Here is a 19,814-nt window from a genome sequence, read left to right on the forward strand (position 1 = left end):
AACTTTGAACTGGCAGTTTTTCCCAACCAGTTATTTCCCACTCCAAAACAAACTTCCCCCATGGAAACTTCATAAAAGTCTTAAGTAATTAAAACTACACAGCTGCAATTTGTTCTGCTTCAGTGCAGTGGGCAGATAAGCCTTGGTTTATCAAGTCTGAGCACCCAAACAGGGCTCCCAGCTGACTTGAGCTAGCACTTCGGAATCCGTTACGTCGTGATGACTGCATGTTTTTCTACTTTATGTGAAAGAGACTCAAAGTTAAAAAAAAAAAAAAAGGGTGTATGGAAATTATCTTGTATGTTACAAAGGGCAAGATTTGCTTTTTCTGTCCATCTGTCAATCCACCCATCTATCCATCCCTTTGCTAGCTGACAGCTGTTACTCAGGATAGTGAGAGGACTGTGTAACATTTTTGAAAGATATGCTAGGTTTTGTTGTTCCTACAAATGATGAATATGTTCCCAAAGCTACTCCAAGGAACTAGCAGTCAGGTCTGAGATTCTAATCAAGATAGCTCTGCAGTCTCTAGGAGGGTGTGAAATACCAAGGAATTGAGGGGTACATGATATACAGCATTTAAAGGCCACGCTGGGCTATCCCTGGCTGCTGACACCCCCCACCAAATCTCAAGTAAACTGAAAGGACTGGGTTCGGAGGAGCATTCCCTCCAGAAGGGGGAACTCATGCTATTCTCTCTGGTTAGTGTTATCTCCTTCCTTCTCCCCCAGGAGGAGTTCATGACTTGATTATTCTTTTCTTAACCTGTGCCCAGCATTATTAGCACTACAGATTAATTCATTATGAAAAAAGAAGTACAATAAACCTGTTTCTTGGCATGCTTTAATTAAGATTTGATTATTTTGTAATTTCTTGAAAAGTTCTCTAGGGATGCAGCTGGTATAGTTCCCAATTTTCTCATAAATTCATATGCAATACTAAGAAGATACCTCTGCCCTTCATGAAGCTATAAAATATGCCATCTGTGTTCCTGTTACTGTCATCCTTGTGGTTCTCCCCCTCCCCACTTGCCTTGGCCCTCCTTAGAGTCTAATGCTGCCGCCCTTGTTCTTGTGGCCCTGCATGCTATGGGTTGGTTCCTTTGTAACCATCAAAACTCCCAGTGTCCATTCCTGAAAGGCGGTTGCATAGCCACTGAGCTTGCTAAAAATCCATTAACTAGTTAAAACTAAGCAAAACAATTTCAAGTTTTGTCAAAGTAGAAATCTGTCAAAACCATAGAAGGAAGATATTCAGAAAGAGAGAAAGTGTAATAAAAAAGTATGCCAGTCTGGGGATGTTTATAAATACAGGGTTTTAAAAAAAATACCCAATAATGAAAATTCAATTATGCAAACAATCTATAAACAGCCAGAACAGTAACAGAAAGTAACAAAAGGCATAAAACATTTTAAAAACAAAGAGTTATTGGACTGCTACTACTAAACTGTGCCCCTGAACATCTCAGTGAGACCCTGGACTGTGTGATGAACAGAACAAGGAGCAAGACTGGCTTGCAAAGTAACTAGTACATTTCTAGTAGGCCTGTGCGACGCGGCTAGTATTTGCTTTGGATTTGGCCAGTTTTGGGGACGGTGATTCGATTCAGTGATTCGAATCAAGGTCCCAAATTGATTTGGCTGAATTGGCCCCATCCCCTGCCCGTTCTCCCAGCCCCGGGAATAGCTGCCCTGCCCGCCTCAGTTCCCAGGACTTTGAAAAAAAAAGCCCCCATTCACTGGCTGCTGCCTGGTGTGGGGTGATCCCCGCTGCCCTGCGCTGCGTGGGGGGCTCTGCACAAGCCCCCAGAAGCCCTGAGGCTGCTTCAGGAGCTGGTGATTGCAGTGCGGGGTTGTTTTTTTTCTTAAAGGGCTGGGCTGAATCTCCTCGAAATCAAATCAGCACCCGAAGCTTCGCACAGCCCTAATTTCTAGGTATAAAAGTTTGTACTGTCTGTTAAATAAACCTACATTAGTGAAGTAAAATCTCTTGTCTTGAGCATTCTCTCTCTCAACAACCCACTGGTTTCCCAATTCAAAGTTTTAAAATAAAACCTTTGAAATCTACAGGATAGTAGGCAGAGCAAGTGAGTAAGGGTGGTAGAAGCAGTCTTTGTAAACCTTTTGGGTAAGAACCATTTTATAATGTACAATGCCCAGTAAAAAAAAGTTGCCCAATGAACTGAAAATCAACATCTTTGAAACTGGTAAACAAAATGCTTCTTTCTGTGACGCACAATACACTGCAGAACTCCCTGTTAAACAGTAGAATTTGACTTAACTATTCCAATTTGGACTGGTTTCTTTGGAGCTACACTGATTTAAGCTAACTCAGTATCTATTCTAAAGAGTTTAGTGGGTGTTTACATGAATTATAATTATTCCTGCAATAAAACTAGGATAACAGTCTGCTCAGCCTATAAAACTGCATATGTTAGAGCATAACTCAGTGTCCAGACTCTTAAGGGTTAGGAAGAAGCTTCCCTTGTGGAAAGACTATTCAATAATTTTGCACTGTTTCTTGTACCTTTATATGTACTGGCCATCGTCAGAGACAGCATAGTAAATTACAAGGACCATGCTATGGTTTGGTGAAGCCATTCCTATGTTGTGGTCAGGTCTTCAGGTAATATTCCAAGTTAAAAGACTTCAATCTAAGCAACTGATAGTCCAATGAAAAAGTGAGATACCTCTTTATAAACTTTGTTATTTGATCAATCAGATTGATTTGGTCGCTGTGACTGAAAAAAGCTACTTACTACGGAAAGGTAGACCATATGTACAAGTTTTACAAGAAACAGAAATACTTAGAGCATTTTACAGACTGATAACTGAACTGTTTTAAGGATGGATACATCAAATGGGATGAACCGATTCATGTAACTTGCATGTAATTTAACACTATGGTAATCATAATCTGAATTTGCCACATCTCTACTGTTGTCTGTCTTCTTTCTGTTACGACTTGGAAAAGAGCGTAATTTGTGTGGCAACAATTTATTCATAATGAATTAAAATAGTATAACTATTAGTTAGAGTAGCGGTTCTCAACCTTTTGCACCTTACGTCCTACCGACTATTTTGTCAAAAAACCCTGGTCCCACCATGATAAAAATAAAACCCCACAAAATTGCACTGTTAGAGATATCTGTTGATTCATCTATTTGAAGTGCAAACAACTGATTTTTTTCAATGGGCAATGAGTTGAAGTGCCACCTACATGACCTTTGTGTCCCACCAGTGGGACGCATTCCACTGGTTGAGAAACACTGAGTTAGATCACTGGAAAAGATAGGGATTTTATAAGGTAAGAAGGTATACAGTGATACAGATTATGACTTGAGTATTTCTCCTGCCACAATTATGTATTGCCTGTAATGCACATAGACCCAGTCTCAGCAGAGGTAAATCAGAATTGCTGCATTATTGTGAAGGTCAGCTGCTCGCCTGGAGGCAATGGCACTTGAGCCTACACAACTGAATTACATCTATTAATTACATTTACCTGGATGGGCTATAACTGTCTGGGAAACGTTTGCTTTCATAAATGTTTATGAAAAAACCCCACTGTTCAATGTATTGGCCTCCATAGTTTCTCCTTTCTGTCACCCATCATTCTTAGTGTCTGATCTGTCTGCTGGGCTTTATTCTCATTGTACTTCCCATTGAAAATGCCAGCTTTCAGCACTGCACAATCTTAGCCTCAAGTGGTGCAGCTTGACATGGGTTAGCACCCCCTGGGACCCTTCATGTGTGGGTCAGGGGCTGGGGGAGGGATGATCACTAGCTTGTTTGCTCAGCTACCATGAAACTGAAATGCATGTTTTTGAAGCAGACTACTATAACCTGGTCACATTCTGTAATTCTGTTAGTGTTATTAGAACAAATCATTTAATTTAAGAGGGAAAACCCAAATGAATACCAGTGGCTGCAGACACATGGGTTGCAGTGTGAGATGCAGGCAGCTGTACACAGCAGAAAGCAAATTAATTTGAATGAAGACAAATCGAATGTTGACAATTTCATGCAATTATGGAAACAACTGATGAAAACAGAGAGGGCTGCAGTCAGCCAATAGCTTGCACGGGAATGGAGGCAGGGGTTGAAGGGTGGTTTTCTGGTGCTGAGAGTCATCCCTACACAGTGGAGCATGACAGGACCCATGCACAACTGCTGCCTATTTTTTCCCTATTTTAAGACCAAGGTGGGTGTTAAGTGGTGATAGGTTTCATGCACTAGATAACTTCCTATCTCATGCCATGGCTGCTGCTTTGTGTTTGATGTGTTGTGGGATGCAATATGGGCAGGATACAAAGCTGATTCATTGTGGGGGAAGTAGAGCTTTTCTACTGATGTCCACAGGCTCTGGATCAGACTCTTTATTTCAAATGTTTTATGGACATGTTTGGCAGGCAGTGCAGTAGCAGAGAAGTTACGATGGCTCACTACAGTGCTGCAGGCAATGCTGTAAGCCTTGTTCCAGACTTGTGCCAAAGACCAGTCCCAGTCCACCCAACTGTTAGCCACATCACTGACACGTGTTGCGCTTTTCAGGAACTGATGTGCTTTAACCACGTTAGCCCAATGGGCTGCTAAACTTAGGAGAAATACTCTTTACTTTTGACATTTTGCTGACATGTCCACACACGTTACACTGCACCCTGCTGTACCCCTCATCTCACACAGATGGCAGAAGTTCTTAACACCCATAGATTTGTTTAAAATTAATGAGGATTGCATGGGATCGGCACCTCTGAGGAGGCCAGTGTTAGCTGCCTTGCACATCCATCCACATACATTCCCACACCCACCCTCACTCCCCTCTGTCCTTTTCTACCTACATGCACTTCTCTGTTGGTGCTTTATTTTTGTTGTGGGGAGATATTTTGGGAAGAGCAGCATATAAATCTACTGTATAAATGTCCAACCAAACTCTGCAAAGCTACAGTCATGGCCAGTGAGATGGGAATGTAGATGTTTTAGTGCTCAGCATTCATGCAATAACAACACAGTTTACAGCAGAGGTGCTAGAGCTGTTCTCTACTATGGCAAGGCAACAGGATAAGGAATTCAGCCAGGCTTGGAGTAAGCAAAGCAAAGAGACTGTACGGGACAGCAAAGGGGCATTTGCTCATTCCACCTAGTCCGGCTTAGTTTGGTCAGGGTTACATCGTTGTTGGAGAAGCTCTTTTATTTTCCCTTTAATTTTATTTTTATTTTTTGGTGTGAGGTGGTAAGGAGAAGTCCTGCTCTCATTATAGTCATTATAGTTTCCATGGAGACAGATTTGATGCTGTACTTTAAAGAGGAGCTGAGTTGGCAACTGGCATTTTCATCTCCGCCAGCAGTTCCCACTGTCAGGGTGGAACGCGCAGCCTGGTTTTTCACCAACAACTACCTCAGTAGCTTGCTTCTTCATCAACTCACTTAACTATAAAATGAGGGGTGCTTTTCTGATCATAACCAAAAAACAGTGTACCTGTGACATGAGAAGCCCCAGGTGTTTTGGTTGCTCAGTTTTCATCTTAGTGTTGTTTGGTGGCTGGAGCACTGGACACAGTGGGCACATCTACACATATGCTTTAATATCCATTAGCCTATTTTAATGAGCAGTAAAGTGTCACTGAAAAAAACTGCTATTTAGTTAATGCCCATTAAAATAGACAAATGTGCATTAAGCACCACTTAAAAACTGTGGGCATTTTTGCATGTGCTGTGGGATGCGGCATGGGATGATTTAATTAGCAAACCACGCTAATTAAAAGCGCCCATGTATTATGTATCGGTGTCACCGCATGTTCCCATGCTGAAAAAATGGTGGTGGGGTGCTTTGAACTAAAGCTTATTGAATGTGTTTTATTTCAAAGCGCATCACTGCCATTTTTGCAGCATGGAGACATGCAGCGAGGCTGATAGATGTGATATGGAAGGCTGCCGGAATGCATCAATTCTCGTGGCACACCACACTCAATTAATTGCCTGCTCTGATACACTGGATTTTCAGCGTGTCAGAGCAGGCTCCGTGCATGTGTAGGAACCCCATGCTTTTTAGTTACTGCACATTACGACAGGTTAATGTGCATTTTTCTAGTATCTCACAATGGAGGGCAGCTATACATGAGCGCGGGGTCTGTTCTGGCAAGCTGAATTCCAGCATGTCAGACCAGACTTGATTAATGAAGTGTGCTGGAGTGTGGCAGTTGCCACGCTTCAGCAGTCTCCTGTGTCTTGTGTATCAGCATCCCTGCACTTAAAAATAGCGGTGGGGGCACTTGAACTAAAGTTGAGCACCCCTGCCACCATTTTTAAGTGCAGGGATGCTGATACACAAGATGTGGCAGTGCTTTAATTTGAGTAGCTCTTTGAGCTGTTCTAATTAAAGTGCTGCCCCCCTCCCTCCACCATCCCCTCCCCCCCACCCTCCCCCGGTCCCTCAGAGCATGTGTAAAAGTGCCTGGACATACTAGATTTAATGCACATTAACTAAAGCATGTCAATGCATGCATAGGCATGCCCAAAGGTATTACACACATTAGACATACCTAACGGAGGTATACATGGAATCAGGACTTCTGGATTTTGTACGTGGGCCTGAGACTGACTTCCTCGGCTGCCCTTGAAACATCCCTTAATTTTTTTGTGACACATCTGCCCCAGCTGCAAAATGGGCAGAATAGATACTTTCCTACCTCAGAAGGTAGCTGTGTGGATTAATATTCACCTGGTCTGTAAACTCCAGCAGGCTTGCATCATCAGGCTTTCAAGTCTATGAACTGAGGGATGTGTAAGTGATAGACCACCTTAATTGAAATCAACAGGAGTTTTATTTTTGATTTTGACAGAGCCTTGATTCCACCTACAGGTTCAAAGGCTAGAAGAAACCATTATTCTCATCTAGCCTGATTCTTGTACCTAACACAGGTCATCGGTTCAGGAAAATCTGTAAGATACAAACAAAAGAAGCATTGACCCACAGTTGAGGAAAAGGCATGGGTGATTCATTCCAAATAATCAAGGGAGGAAAAATAAAGAAATCTGTCTCTGAAGAGGAAAATTATTTTCTGTAATAATAATAAAAATCCCGCTTAAAACTGTGCCGGACTGTGAGAATTTCCAGACAGCACATGTAAAAGTGTCTGGAAAGAAAGACTAAAATACATCAATTTCAAGCTGTGGTTAGACCTCCCCCTTCCATCCCCTGACACGCTTTGCTTTAGACTTTTCCTTGGAGCTTTGCTCTGCAGCTAGGACTAGCGTTTTCATTAGGTTTTGTACAATGTTGAACAAAGCATTTGTACGAAGAAATGACTTAATAAATTAAATGACTGAGTAAACAACTCAGTGCCTGAATCTGGCTCCCTTTCTCATGTCAAGTAGGAGAAAAGGTCAAAAGTAATCCTGAGATAGCATGGTTCAGGCACACCAGCTTTTGTAGCCAACAGCACAGAAGGGAGAGATGTGGAAAGCATTATGTCTGGTGCCGTTATCTCTCCAGCCTGAATGAGGTACCCATTCACAGCTGGGTTGATTCAGGGCGGCATTGGGCACAAATCCAGAATAGGGCTCAAATTCATGCTTCTGGGAGCTGTAGGCAGACACCATAACAAAGCTAAGATTTTGTAATTTTAGGCATCAAATGCCTTATTTGCTATAGGGTGGTGGGGGTGCTGGGCCTAGAAGAAATACATTGTGACCTTGAGGGCAAAGAATGTGGAAGGCAAGTTGTGAGGGATTGTGCCATATGCTCCATCTTGCCAATGGCCATCAGTAGGAGAAAGTCTCCTTACATGATGAAGCAGCATGGTGAAACTTCAAAGATCCTTTTTTTTCCCCCTTTTCTCCCAGTTTAGTGTCCACCGAGAAGTGCCACCTTTTGGGCTGATAGCCAGCGCTCACAGACTAAATGGCTTTAACAAGAGTCACTGAACAAGAAATGGTTGGGTTATACTGCTTGTGTTAATCCCCACCCAGTCATAAACCTCTTTGACACTATGCATTTCTCACCACAGTCTCAAGCAACTGTGATGTGAATGAGAGAGAGAGAATGCAAGCAAGGGAAGCCAGTGGAAAGACAGTTTGTGTTATAGAGGTTCTCAGGAATGAATATCATACAAAATGAGATCTTGAATAGCTAGAGTGGTTCCTCTGAAGCATGTGTGATAAAAGGGCAGTGAGTGGAAATGAAGGGCTTCTTTCTTGCCCTGTGGTGAGGGGATTTCAGTCTCCATTGTCAGGATTCTGGCATGGTTGTGGCAATAGCACAAAACTCACTTGAAAAAGAAACCAAAGACAAATCTTGGTTTTATACAACTTTCTTTAGGGAAGAGGCATAAGTGGCAAAAAAGAGGCTGAATACAATAGTGCCTGGCTATTGGTGCTATATATTGATGGGCTAGGCAGACAAGATTGTTCTTATGGGGGATGCTTTGTGTCAGCTGTTCTTCAAAAGGTAGCATACGGAAATACAGAGAGGTCCCTTTCTTGGCCTTTTATTTGACTAGGTGAGCCCTTTCTGGAGTGTTCCTCCCCCACCCCCTCAGGAAACATGTTTCTCTTGTGCTGAACAGATGACACATGGCAGATGATTATATATTGCACATTCTTACCTGTTGTTTGGAGGAAATCAGTCAGGCTGAATTGTGCAATGTTTAACTCTTTGTCAACTGAATCCAGCAGGAAAGAAATAAGAGATGTTGATGTCACTGCTTCCTCCTCTGGAAGAGGTCAGTGACAATGAATTCATCTGCACAAGTCCCAGGGAGGGAGGAGATTACTAAGTTTGGGAAGTGCTCTGTTGGTGCAGGTTGCAGGTCACGGTTCATCCTCCTAACTAGAGCCCAGATGGTGAGCTCAAGTAAAGGTATTTGTGTTTCATTCTTGGATGGATTTCCTAGAGCATGAGGAGGAAAGTATAAATTAAATTTTTCTGGGCCATGGAGGCTCTGATACTCCAGCAAAAAGGGGTTGCATGAAAGGACAGGGAATGATGCCAGGTGGAGGAGCTATATTAGTTTCTGGATGGATAAATTCATATATGGAAGCTGTGAGAGGGTGCAGCCTTCCTCTAGCAAGCATTGCTCTCTTTCTTGGCAGGATGGGTATCATCTACTCTTCTCTCCTACAGCTGCATCCTTCTGGTGAACTTATAGTTACCAGCACCAGGACTTAGGTAGCAAAACTTAGTTTGAAACTCAGCTCTGTCTGTCCTGCTGTTCTCTTCATGTGGGACCTTTTGCTGAGGTAGCATCCAAATGGGTCAAGGGGGAAATCAGGACTGATTAGTGGCAAATCAGACGTTAAATCGCAGGAAATACATGTCATCATCATGTCTTGCTACTTGGGGGTCCTGTGGCTACATGAGTTACACACTCCAATAAACTAGAGATAATGTCTGGGAAACCAGCAGGTTCTTTGAAGTTGGTGCCAGCATTGAATGACTTGTGCATTATAGTGAGAAAGAAGAAGTCAGCTGCCTGCCTGCAGAAAGTGATCCACTGGGCATCCCTGCTTAACATCAATCAGTCATCAGCGGCTGCAGCGGGGTGTGCTTCCCCTTGGCTGTCGCATGCTAATTCTGGCTCCTGCCAGTACAGACAGGAGAGGCTGTCTTTTGATTATGCAGTGTACAGAGCAGTGACGCACCCTGGTTTCATTGCAAGGGATTATCATCTGCATCGCTTATACCCTATCCTTTCATAGTGGACTGAGGTTTTTCATAGGTGATTGCTTTCATTGGGATACAGGTGTCTTGCTCCTTCATGTGTTTTTGGAAAGTAAAGCCCTGATATAAACACTATCTTTTTTGTAAACTTGATATAGAGCTTTTCATGCTGAAGAATCTCCAAAGGCTTTACATGCTGTATTGCCTTTAGAGATAAAGATTGCTTCATTGGCAAATGAAATGAAATGCATGTCTTCCTAGTGTAGAAAGCAACAGCTGTGAATATAGGTTCAGAAATTAATAGATTTTAAGGAGAAAAGGGGCTGCTCTGATCATCTATTCTGTATTCCAGCATAATACAGGTTATACAGCTCTTCCACTTATCTCCTTCTCTTGGCTTACCAACTGTTTTTTGTTTGTTTTTGTTTTATTTTTGAGTTGCAGTAGAACTGCATGTATGTATGTGAGATTTCTCCGGTCTGATTGAAAGACCCCAAGTAATGGTGATTATACCCTTGAGAACTTGTACTAACTATAAAACATCAGACAAACAAAAATAACCCCATAAGTCTGACTGGCTGTTTCTTTCCTGAGCTGCGTAAAAGGACTTTGTCACCCTCCTCTGGGCTATGCAGCTGCGTTAGTGGGTGAAAGATATCCCTGGAAATACAGTTGCTGCAATCTCTGATTGCCTGGTTCCTTGAATGAACAGTCTCTTCAGGTAACAGTTGCTGGAGCACGCAAAGATTCAGGTTGCCAAGGTAGTTCTAGTACTTGGTAAAGGAAGTAAACATTAAAATCAAGAACAAAGCAAAGCCCCGCAAAAGGGTTCTGCTACTCATGTTCCTTTGATAACAGTGTGGGGACAAATAATTAAACTGTGAAGCAGTTTGTGGTGACAGACTTGGACTCCATCAGGTGGCAAGGCTGATTTCTTGTGGAAGATGCCATCCTTTAAGAGCAGTCCATCTGGGAGAAGTTAGGTGCTGTACTGTGGAGAAGTCAGTCCCTTAACTCCTTGGGAGTTGGCCTGTTCAGATGAGAGAAGCAATGAGCTAGTGTAGATAGGCCTAGTTCTGTAATCTATTTATGTGCAGCGTACAAGGAGGTCACAGAATAAAGAATTAGAGATTATACAGATTTGATAGTTCTTGGATTTAAATTCTCCCCTTTGGATCCCTGCTGGAACATGTGCAGGGCTCTCCCCCTGAAGTTTGTTCTCCAGGACTTTACCCAACCTAACTTTATGTTTCTCCATCAATGAACTTTCATTGTTTCTCTTGCAACTTCATACTGTAGCTTGTGAACAGCTAGTGGTACCAGATTCTTCAGAATGGCTATTTGCTTATTCCAGAAATCCCTACATCCTTAAATTAAATTATTAATAGGATTTTAAAATGTGTAGACGAACGAGATTCCCTTTTCAAATATTACAGCCCCTTTGAATTAAGTGAATGATTTCTGATCTACATATGTGAGTGAAGAGAATCGGACTAATTTTTTTTGAACTGCTTAATCCTCAACCTCTGTTTTTGGATGGAAGTGCCTAAATGTTTTTAGGAGCCTAAGCCTCATTTCCAAAATGGACCTAGGCATTTAAGACCCTGATTTTTATTGAAAGTCACTGGGATTTAAGCTCCTTTGGAAAATGTACTTCCTATCTACATACAAAATTGCAACAGCTTAAAAAAATCTTACGGGTTTCTTAGCTTTACAGTCAGTAAAATGACTGTATGGAAAATCTTAACTTGATTTAAACTTAGACTCACAGAGTGCCTATACACGAGCAGCAACGCTGTTCCAGCACCTGGAATTCCAGTGCACTGGAGCAGACTTGATTAATTGAGTCTGCCGGAGCACGGCAGCAGCCTCCTGCATCTCGAGTATCAGTGACCCTGCCCTTAAAAATGGTGATGGGGGGCTTGAACTAAAGCTCACTGAATGAGCTTTAGATCAAGAGCCCTGGCCAGCATTTTTAAGTGTGGGGATGCTCAGAGCCACTGTAATTAAAGCACCGCCAACCCCACTACCCCCAGAGCATGCGTAAAAGTGCTCATAGAGGAGTAGGACTGGAAGGGACCTCCAGAAGTCATCTAGTCCAACTCCATGCCTGAGAGGATCATCCCTATCCAAACCAGCCTATACAATACATAATCTAAAGTCTACATAAGACTACCTTTAACCCTGACACAGTACAGACCCCACACCCAAACGTGCTACAAGTAAAGTAAGGGAACCATGGCAGTCAATGTCCTGCTTTTATGAAATGTTGTTGATATATGCTCAAGAGATCCTGGGTAGAGGGTCATGTACCCTGCTGCAGAGGAAAGCAAACCCTCCACAATCCATATCAATCTGACCATGGAGTAAAATTCCTTCCTGACCACAAATGTGGTGATTGGTTTGAGTCTGAGTGGAGGGGCAACATCCTTTATCCAGAAACCTCTGGCTTTGGTCCCAGAAGGAGCATTGGCACAGCCCAGCCAAAGTCCCAAGCCTAGGCTGTAGCCAAGACCCAGTGCCCCAGTGGAGGCTTAAAAACAGCCTGATGTGCAGCAGGAATTGTAGGTGGGGGCAACCAGCAGAGCTCAGAAGCATGAGAAATACCCATAGAAGAGCACAGGCCTCAGACTATCCCTGACCAGTGGCCGTCCAGCTTCTTCTTGAACACATCCGGTGATGACGAGTCCACAGCTTCCCGAGACAGGCAGTCTGTTCCACGACCTCACTATTCTAACAGTGAAGAACTTTTTCTGGATATGCAATCTAAACTTACTGTGCTGCAACGTCAAGGCATTGGTCTTTGTCCTTACATGAACTTTTGCACCCACTCTCAAAGCATCCTTGCAACATGCCCATCCCCTGTCAGCTGCTGAAGTGACAATGAAAAAAATAGATCTAATTTAATTTACTTCAATGTTAATTATAGCAACATGTTGCTAAGCCCCACATGTATTGGAAATGGAAAGCTTATAATGCGTGCTACTCTACTGTAGGTGAGGAGGTTGGTTAGTACTGACCACAGTCCATCTAATAAAGGGGAATACAAATTGACAGCAAAGTTTTGGAGCTTCACCTGAGACCCTGAAAAACTTGCAGGGTGAATGATTGGAGTTGGGTTCCCTGCTGATCTACAAACCTCTACAGACTGGGGAGCAGGGGGACTGGAACATGTCATGCAAAGGGGGCTGCTCTTTCCCTCAGGTGAGGCCAAAGGGATATGGAAGAGTATGAAGGTGAATAGAAATGGTGGCTGAGAATGAACCAGTCATGAATCACCCGTGTAAATGCTAGTTTCTTGTTACCATTTGCTGCCTGAAGAGCTGGCTCAAAGTTCCTCACACTCCCTTGCCTTTCCTCCTTTCCTTTGCCTTCAATCACTTTGCATTTAGAAGTGAGAGCTGAATTTTGCTCTCTGTCCTACATGGCCTTGCTTTCAGAGACACTGCCTCTGGCTCAGAAAGCATTTTAGCAGCAGCCAGGATAAATAATCCCCCCTGACAGCTATCATGGGAGCATATGAGAGAAGTGCAGGTAATTGACTTGTTGCTTGTGTTATGTGAATAACTTACCTGGTTAAGGAAGGATATCACAGTCCGATTAAAAACAAATTGTCAAGAAACCTTTTATGAATGTGTAGCTTTCTCTACATTGCACTGACCTCATTATGTTACTTATCTGGTTCCATTGATATTGTAGTTTATATAAGAAAACAGCCTATACTATCAACAATACTGTTTACATTTAATAAAATAAACCAGGAGTAACTAGTAGGGTCATGGCTAAAAAACAAGAAAAATGGAGGACTTAAAGCAGGAGACTTCTTTTCTTTTGTTCTTAGCAATACAGCAAGTTGCTTGGTTTGCAAAGGGCAACCATATACAGCCTTGCTACAGTAGTTGTTACTGCTGCTACAAGAAAGAACAACAGTATGGTTTCCATAAGAAAGCACGGTGTGAGCGTGTATGCGTGTGAGAGTGCACCTGATTTATGACAGTCTGCACTGAACTCAATTCAAAATGACTGATGGCATCAGTGAAGACACCTATAGAGAGATGATAGGGAAGTATAGTGAAAACAAAGGCGGAACAGTGACCCAGATAAATGCAGCTCCATTCTCTTTGGTCTTGGGCATTTATACAACTCCCATCACCACCATTTTCCTCCCACACAACAGTATTGTGTGAGAGGAAAATGCTGTTATCCACATTTTACAGATGAAGAACTAAGGCAAAGTGATTTGCCCAAGGAGACATAGGCAGAGCAGCAAATCTATGGCAGAGCAGGAGCCTAAATCTCCCCAAACCTAGGCTTAATGTGTCCTTCCTCTCCACGTATATTTACAGCTTCTACAGTCTCCATGGGGCTTTTAGTGGCAGCTGCTGGAATTTTCCCCAAATTCATGCAAGTTATAGTTTAGCTGGCCTTTGTATCCTGCCTGCTACCATCTCACTTATGTTCCTAGAGGAGGAACAACATGGCCCTCCATGACTCCCTTTACACCACCACTTGTCCATCTTTGCTTCATTTAACAATAGTTTAAAGATGTGGCTGTCTGGGTTAACAAATGAGTATTCTTCCTTCAGTCCCATTTGTACCCTTGCTCAGGCTTGTTTGTTTAGTTATAAATGTGGTAATAATCCCAATAAACCTAAATGGCTATGTCCTAAATCTACATGTCTGATGCCCAAAGACCCCAAGCTTTGAGGGACAGATTAAAAGTATTGAGACTAGAGGATGCAGCATTCACTTTTGCGGGACCATAAAGATGCTCTTTTCTAGGGGCCTGATTTCAAAGTCTTTACTGAGATTTTACTCCTACAAAACTTTTGACTGAAATTAATTCCTGAACAAGGGAAGAAAAAAAGACTTTTACACTTTGTGGCTCATGACTCAAAGGATGAGGGAGCTAAAAGAAAGCAAGGCTGTATTTGATCCTGGTGTCCAGCCAGATAAAAGAATTCCCTGAGGCTGGAGTGTCAGTTTTACTGATGCGACCCAAAGGATAAGTCTGTGGCTTAACTGAGTGCTCTGGAGTCAAGGAAAAAGAGAGAAGAATGTATAGTACCTCCTGCTTCCCCTCAGCCCCATGCCATAAATACAGTTGCTTTTTAAGTAGAGTCTTTCCCAAGCTTTCCAGGAGGTGTCAGCAGCTCTAGTGCTTCTGGGTTTTTTTTAAATTTTTTTATGGCTTGTGTTGCAGCAGGAGAAATTAAGAGAATGTGAAATAAAGCCTTGTTTGTTATCACCGTGTGAATAGGGAAATGGGAATGGGGCTTGGTGACAGCACTCCTGGACTACTGAAACCAGTGGGAGGTTTCCCTTTGATTTGAATGTGCGTGGGCCTGGATATCTGGAATATTATGGTAGAGTCTGTTTACAGCATTCTTCTCCTGGAAGAAAGAATTCCTCTTAGGGTATATGCACATTGCACTCATTGCTGTGCCTTCAGCTTGAGTAGACACGGTTTCATAGTTTCATAGATGTTAGGGGCTGGAAGGGTCATCCAGTATCCCTGCACTTTGGCAGGAAAGACTGCTGGGATCAGATGACCCCAGCAAGATGGGCGTCAAGACACTTTCTGAAGATAGCCAGGGTGGATGACTGTACCAGCTTTGGGGGAGCCTGTTCCACATCCTCGGCACTCAACTTGTAAAGTTTTTCTTTGGGTCTAGCCTGAAATGATCTTCAATCAGTTTGTGCCCCTTATTTCTTGTCCTTCCTCAGGGGGTCTTGGTGAATAGATGCCCCCCCGGGCCCTGACATACGCCCCTGATGTACTTATAGGCTGCCATAAAATCCACATGCCTGAACTCTTTTTAAATTGGCAGGCTCAAGTACCTGTACCAGTGTACGTACAGTAGCATGAAACTCAGGGTGTACTCCCTGACCAAGTATAACCCAGCTTCTCCGGAGTTTCTGTAGCCTGCATGGAGCTTTGCATTACTGCAGGTGCTCTGCTAACAGTACCTGAGACAGCTAGTTTAAAGGTAGCTCAGATATGTCTACATTTGCTTCAGTCAGAGATGTGCCTGCAGCATAAATGTACCTTTAGAGCACCAGGATATAAAACTGTCTAAATTTACAAGTGCTTGAGCTCCTTGGAGGATGCCATATATATGCTAACTTTGAGCCCCCTGTGGAAACAGATTACTTGAAAACTTCAGTTAATGCAGAATGACATTTCAGAATGACAGCACTGTGTATTTTTTGACACCTCACACATATAGACTGTAAATTCTGGCTGCAGGGAATACATTTGTCCCTAATCTTTTTCAGGGTGCTATTCACGGTTTTAATTTAAACCATAAATGATTTTCAGCCTGTTTTTCATAGAGATAGCACAAAGGTTATGTCAGCAGTAGAGAGCAGTTGAGATAAACTACCTCTGCCCTTGTGGCTTGTACTCTTTGCACTTTGGACACAGATGAATTATCTAGCCCATCTACTTCACACTGCCAGGGTGTAAATAGTTGTACCATAATCGGGGCCCAGTGTATAATACTCTGGGTGTGATTTTACCATTCATTGTTCTGGCCATGGGACAGGACTGCATCAGCTGAGGGTGATGGTTGCTGATGTGACATTGGTGCTCAAGGAAAAATATGCTCATCTGGCAGAACAAGTGTTAACTATTGCAGACAGTAAAATATAGCTTTTTCACTTGAAGCAGCAGGCAATGTATTCAATCAGAAAAGAAAAGAAAAATGCCAAAAAAAACCCCTTCATACCATTTTGGATTGGACCCTAGAAGAGAATCATAGATGCCATAACAAACCTTGGGTGCCAGTCAGAGAGATTTTTCCTGTTCCATGCTAATGTTTGTAACAGGGTTGGAGTCAGAACTGCTTGTGTAACAACTTGTGATTTTCACAGCATTTATTTATTTATTTTATACACATGTTCAGCAATACTTTTTTGTCTCAAACTGTGTGTAGCAACCTCAACAGTAATTTCATATTTTTATTCTAGAATTATCACATTAGATTGCCCACAATCTTAGGGAGGCTGGATGAGAAATGTACCTTGCATGAGAGACTCTCTCTCCCAGTAAATCTTTTTTTCAATATTAAAACCTTTTTAGAAAAGATACTGAAAGGACTTGGTCCATCTTGAAATCACACATTGTGTGTGTGTGTGTGTGTGTGTGTGTGTTACTTTTTTTTTTGGGGTGCTTACTGTTTTTTAGCAAATTAAGAGCTGAATCCATGTAAATAGGGGGATGTTTTAATTATGCCTGAAAATAATAGAAGACTTAAGTGAATTTGAGAGAGCTTTTGGGGTAGAGTTCAGCACAGTTTGAATCTTGTGCTTCAGTCTATTCAAATCCACAGGCTGAACATAGAACTTACTAATCACTTGGAGAGAGGGGTGCACATTCAAATCATTTTTCCCATTTTCAGAGCAACACTGCTCTCTCAGCTATTCCTTCCTTCTTTTCCTGGGCTGACATTTTTTTAATGAGAATTGCTGTTCCATTCATTTTTCACTCTGAGCTTACTCACAGGGGAGTAATATTTGCTCCACAACTGGCTCCATTGAGTAGGGAGCACTCATGAAGCATCAGGCAATGTGCATAAGGATGGCAAATCCTAGGTAATACAGAGAACACCTTCTCAAGGCTTTCCCACATATTATTCATCTGCCGCTAAACTGAGGAGCAGATCCTTTTTGTCCTTATCCTTTGATGGGATGCTGGCCAGAGGAGTTGACTTGTTGGACCATTTACCAATTCTATGGGGCCAAGGAAGGCAGAAGAAACACTTGAATCCATCATGGCAAGGTAAGTGGGGGTTGGACTAGATGGCTTCCTGAGGTCCCTTCCAACCTTAATTTTCTATGATTCTATGAAGGAGGGGTAGTGTAGGAAAATGTTTAGTGTCTTGGTGGAGGAAGTTACAGGAAACTCAGACCCTTGTTCCTCGATCAGGACCAAGAGCCATGGTGAATGAGCATGGCAAAGCTTTCTGATTCCCCACTGGAAGAGTGTTTGCTCAGAGATGATGTATCTGGGAAGGATTACAGGAATGATTAGATCGCACACCCAAAGAGCTCAAGAGGCCAGTGGTCAGGTTTCTGCAATGATGAGAATCTGCAATTCCCATTAAAAGCTGTAGGATGGTGATTCTCAGCTAGGGTGGCATGGCACCTTGACATCCTTTCAAGGGTGCCACAGGTTGCTGCACAACATTAGGACTGCTTAGGTTGGCAAACATGATTCACAAGATAAACCCAGAGATTTTAAATAGGAATCCGTATCGTTAAAATTATTCTGACCTGCAGTGGTCTGAGTTTTTTGCAACGGAAGTATTACTGTATTATTTTTCTATAGACAAAAAAATAGTGAAAACTGAGAGCTGGCATTTTCCAAGTGGTGTCTCAAGTCTAAAAAGGTTGAGAACCACTGCTGCAGGAGCTTTACACCTATCAGGATCTTGCCCAGTGGGACTTCGTGGTTTCAGGATTTGGTCTATGGAGCTTGTATTTCTCAGTGAGGAGGCTTGCCTCACCCTTATGAATGGCAAGGTAACAGTTGTTAAGGCACCTCTGAAAAGAGAGAGAGAGGAACTAGAGCTGCGTGTGGGGAAAGGTCTAACACAGGAGCTCCTGGGACCTCTGTCATTACTGTATCAGCATAGCAGTGACTTTGAGATATAATTATGCAAGACGATAGATGAAGCAACTTAAACATCTGTGCTGTGGCAATTCCAGTTACAGAACAGATACTGCACCTTGACTTCAGCTCTATAAAAAAACAACTACACAGAAAGATTAGCTAGAGCCAAGGGTGGTGCATGATGATCTTGATTTGGATTATTATCCCTCATGGAGTCAAACGGAGCAACCAGGGTGTGAATTATTGGGGAGCTCAGGGTGGGGGCTGAGTCCCCCATAAGAGACAAGAGCCCCTCCCTTCTCCCCCACAACTGCCCAGAGCCCATGTGCTACTGTGTACACCCCCCGACCCACCCTATGCCTTTCTAAGGAGCCCAGGTGGTGGTGGCTTCTGGCTGCCAACACTGCTGGCCCCAGCCCAGTGGTAGTGGCAGGGACTTGTGCGGACTGCCCTGATCCTGGCCAATTTTTTTTGCAGACCCCACCACAAGAGTCGAAGTGTCAACTAAGTCGAACGCTGGGAGCAACATTACATTCTTAAAAATAAATCAAAACAGATATACTGTAATTTGTTTCACTAATCCAAAGGGCATCTCTTCACCTGCTTTTCCTCTGAGCCTGCAGCTGGGTTAATTCTTTGTACACCAAAGGAACTGCAGGAATCTGATGTCTTTACAGTAATGTTTTTTAATATGGGATTTATGAGGGCTGGTCAACATTTTGTGTCAAATTGTTATTCAACCAAAAAATGGATTTTTTCCTAAACTCTTCATGAAAAGTATGTTTCTTGTGTAACAATGTGGAATTTTTTTGGCAAAGGCAGAATATTTCCATTCAAATGTAGCACAATAGTCTCCTGAGAGTTGCTTCTGAATTGGCTTACGCCCCCTTGAACATCCACAGTCCAGGTTCTCTGACCAAACTACATCCTGTTTGTGCACTACAGCCAGGGACTCCCCAGATGCACTGCCCCTCCCCAAGATGGGAGACACTGGTGGAAGATGGAGTCACCCTATAGAAGGCAATGGGAGAATAAGCCCTTGCATTTAAAGTCCTGTGTAACTGCCTCACAGCGTTTCTGAATCAAGTCAAATATTTCTGGCTTTTTAAACTGAAAATTTTAGGTTGTTGAATTTCTACTGAAGAAAGCACCTTTTTTTAGGTGACATCTTTGTGATTTATAAACCAAGAAGAACACTGAATGGTTAAGAAAGAGAATGGGAATAAAGGAAGGCCCAGATGATCTTTCATAGAACTTATTTCCTTTTTATTTCCTACTTGATGCATTAACACATGCGGTGGATGTAGTCTTTCTGGACTTCAGCAAGGCCTTTGACACCGTCTCTCACCCCATCCTAGTTAAAAAAACTAGGCGACTGTGGCATCGATGCCTACACAGTCAGATGGATTGCAGATTGGCTGAGGGGTCGCACTCAGAGGGTAGTGGTGGATGGGTCATATTCAACCTGGGGGGAGGTGGGTAGCGGAGTCCCCCAGGGCTCGGTCCTGGGGCCTGCGCTGTTCAATTTCTTCATCAG

At 42.8% G+C, this 19,814-nt stretch overlaps 1 protein-coding gene across 1 annotated transcript in view; it reads left to right on the top strand.

Annotated features, from left to right (window-relative positions):
• The window catches only part of HTR4 (5-hydroxytryptamine receptor 4), a 363,305-nt gene that overhangs the window by 7,121 nt on the left and 336,370 nt on the right, over positions 1–19,814 (top strand). The gene's annotated exons all lie outside the window — the stretch shown is intronic.

This window comes from Gavialis gangeticus, unplaced genomic scaffold, assembly GCF_001723915.1.
Source record: "Gavialis gangeticus isolate Ggan-Ray unplaced genomic scaffold, GavGan_comp1, whole genome shotgun sequence".
Lineage (NCBI taxonomy): Eukaryota > Metazoa > Chordata > Crocodylia > Gavialidae > Gavialis > Gavialis gangeticus.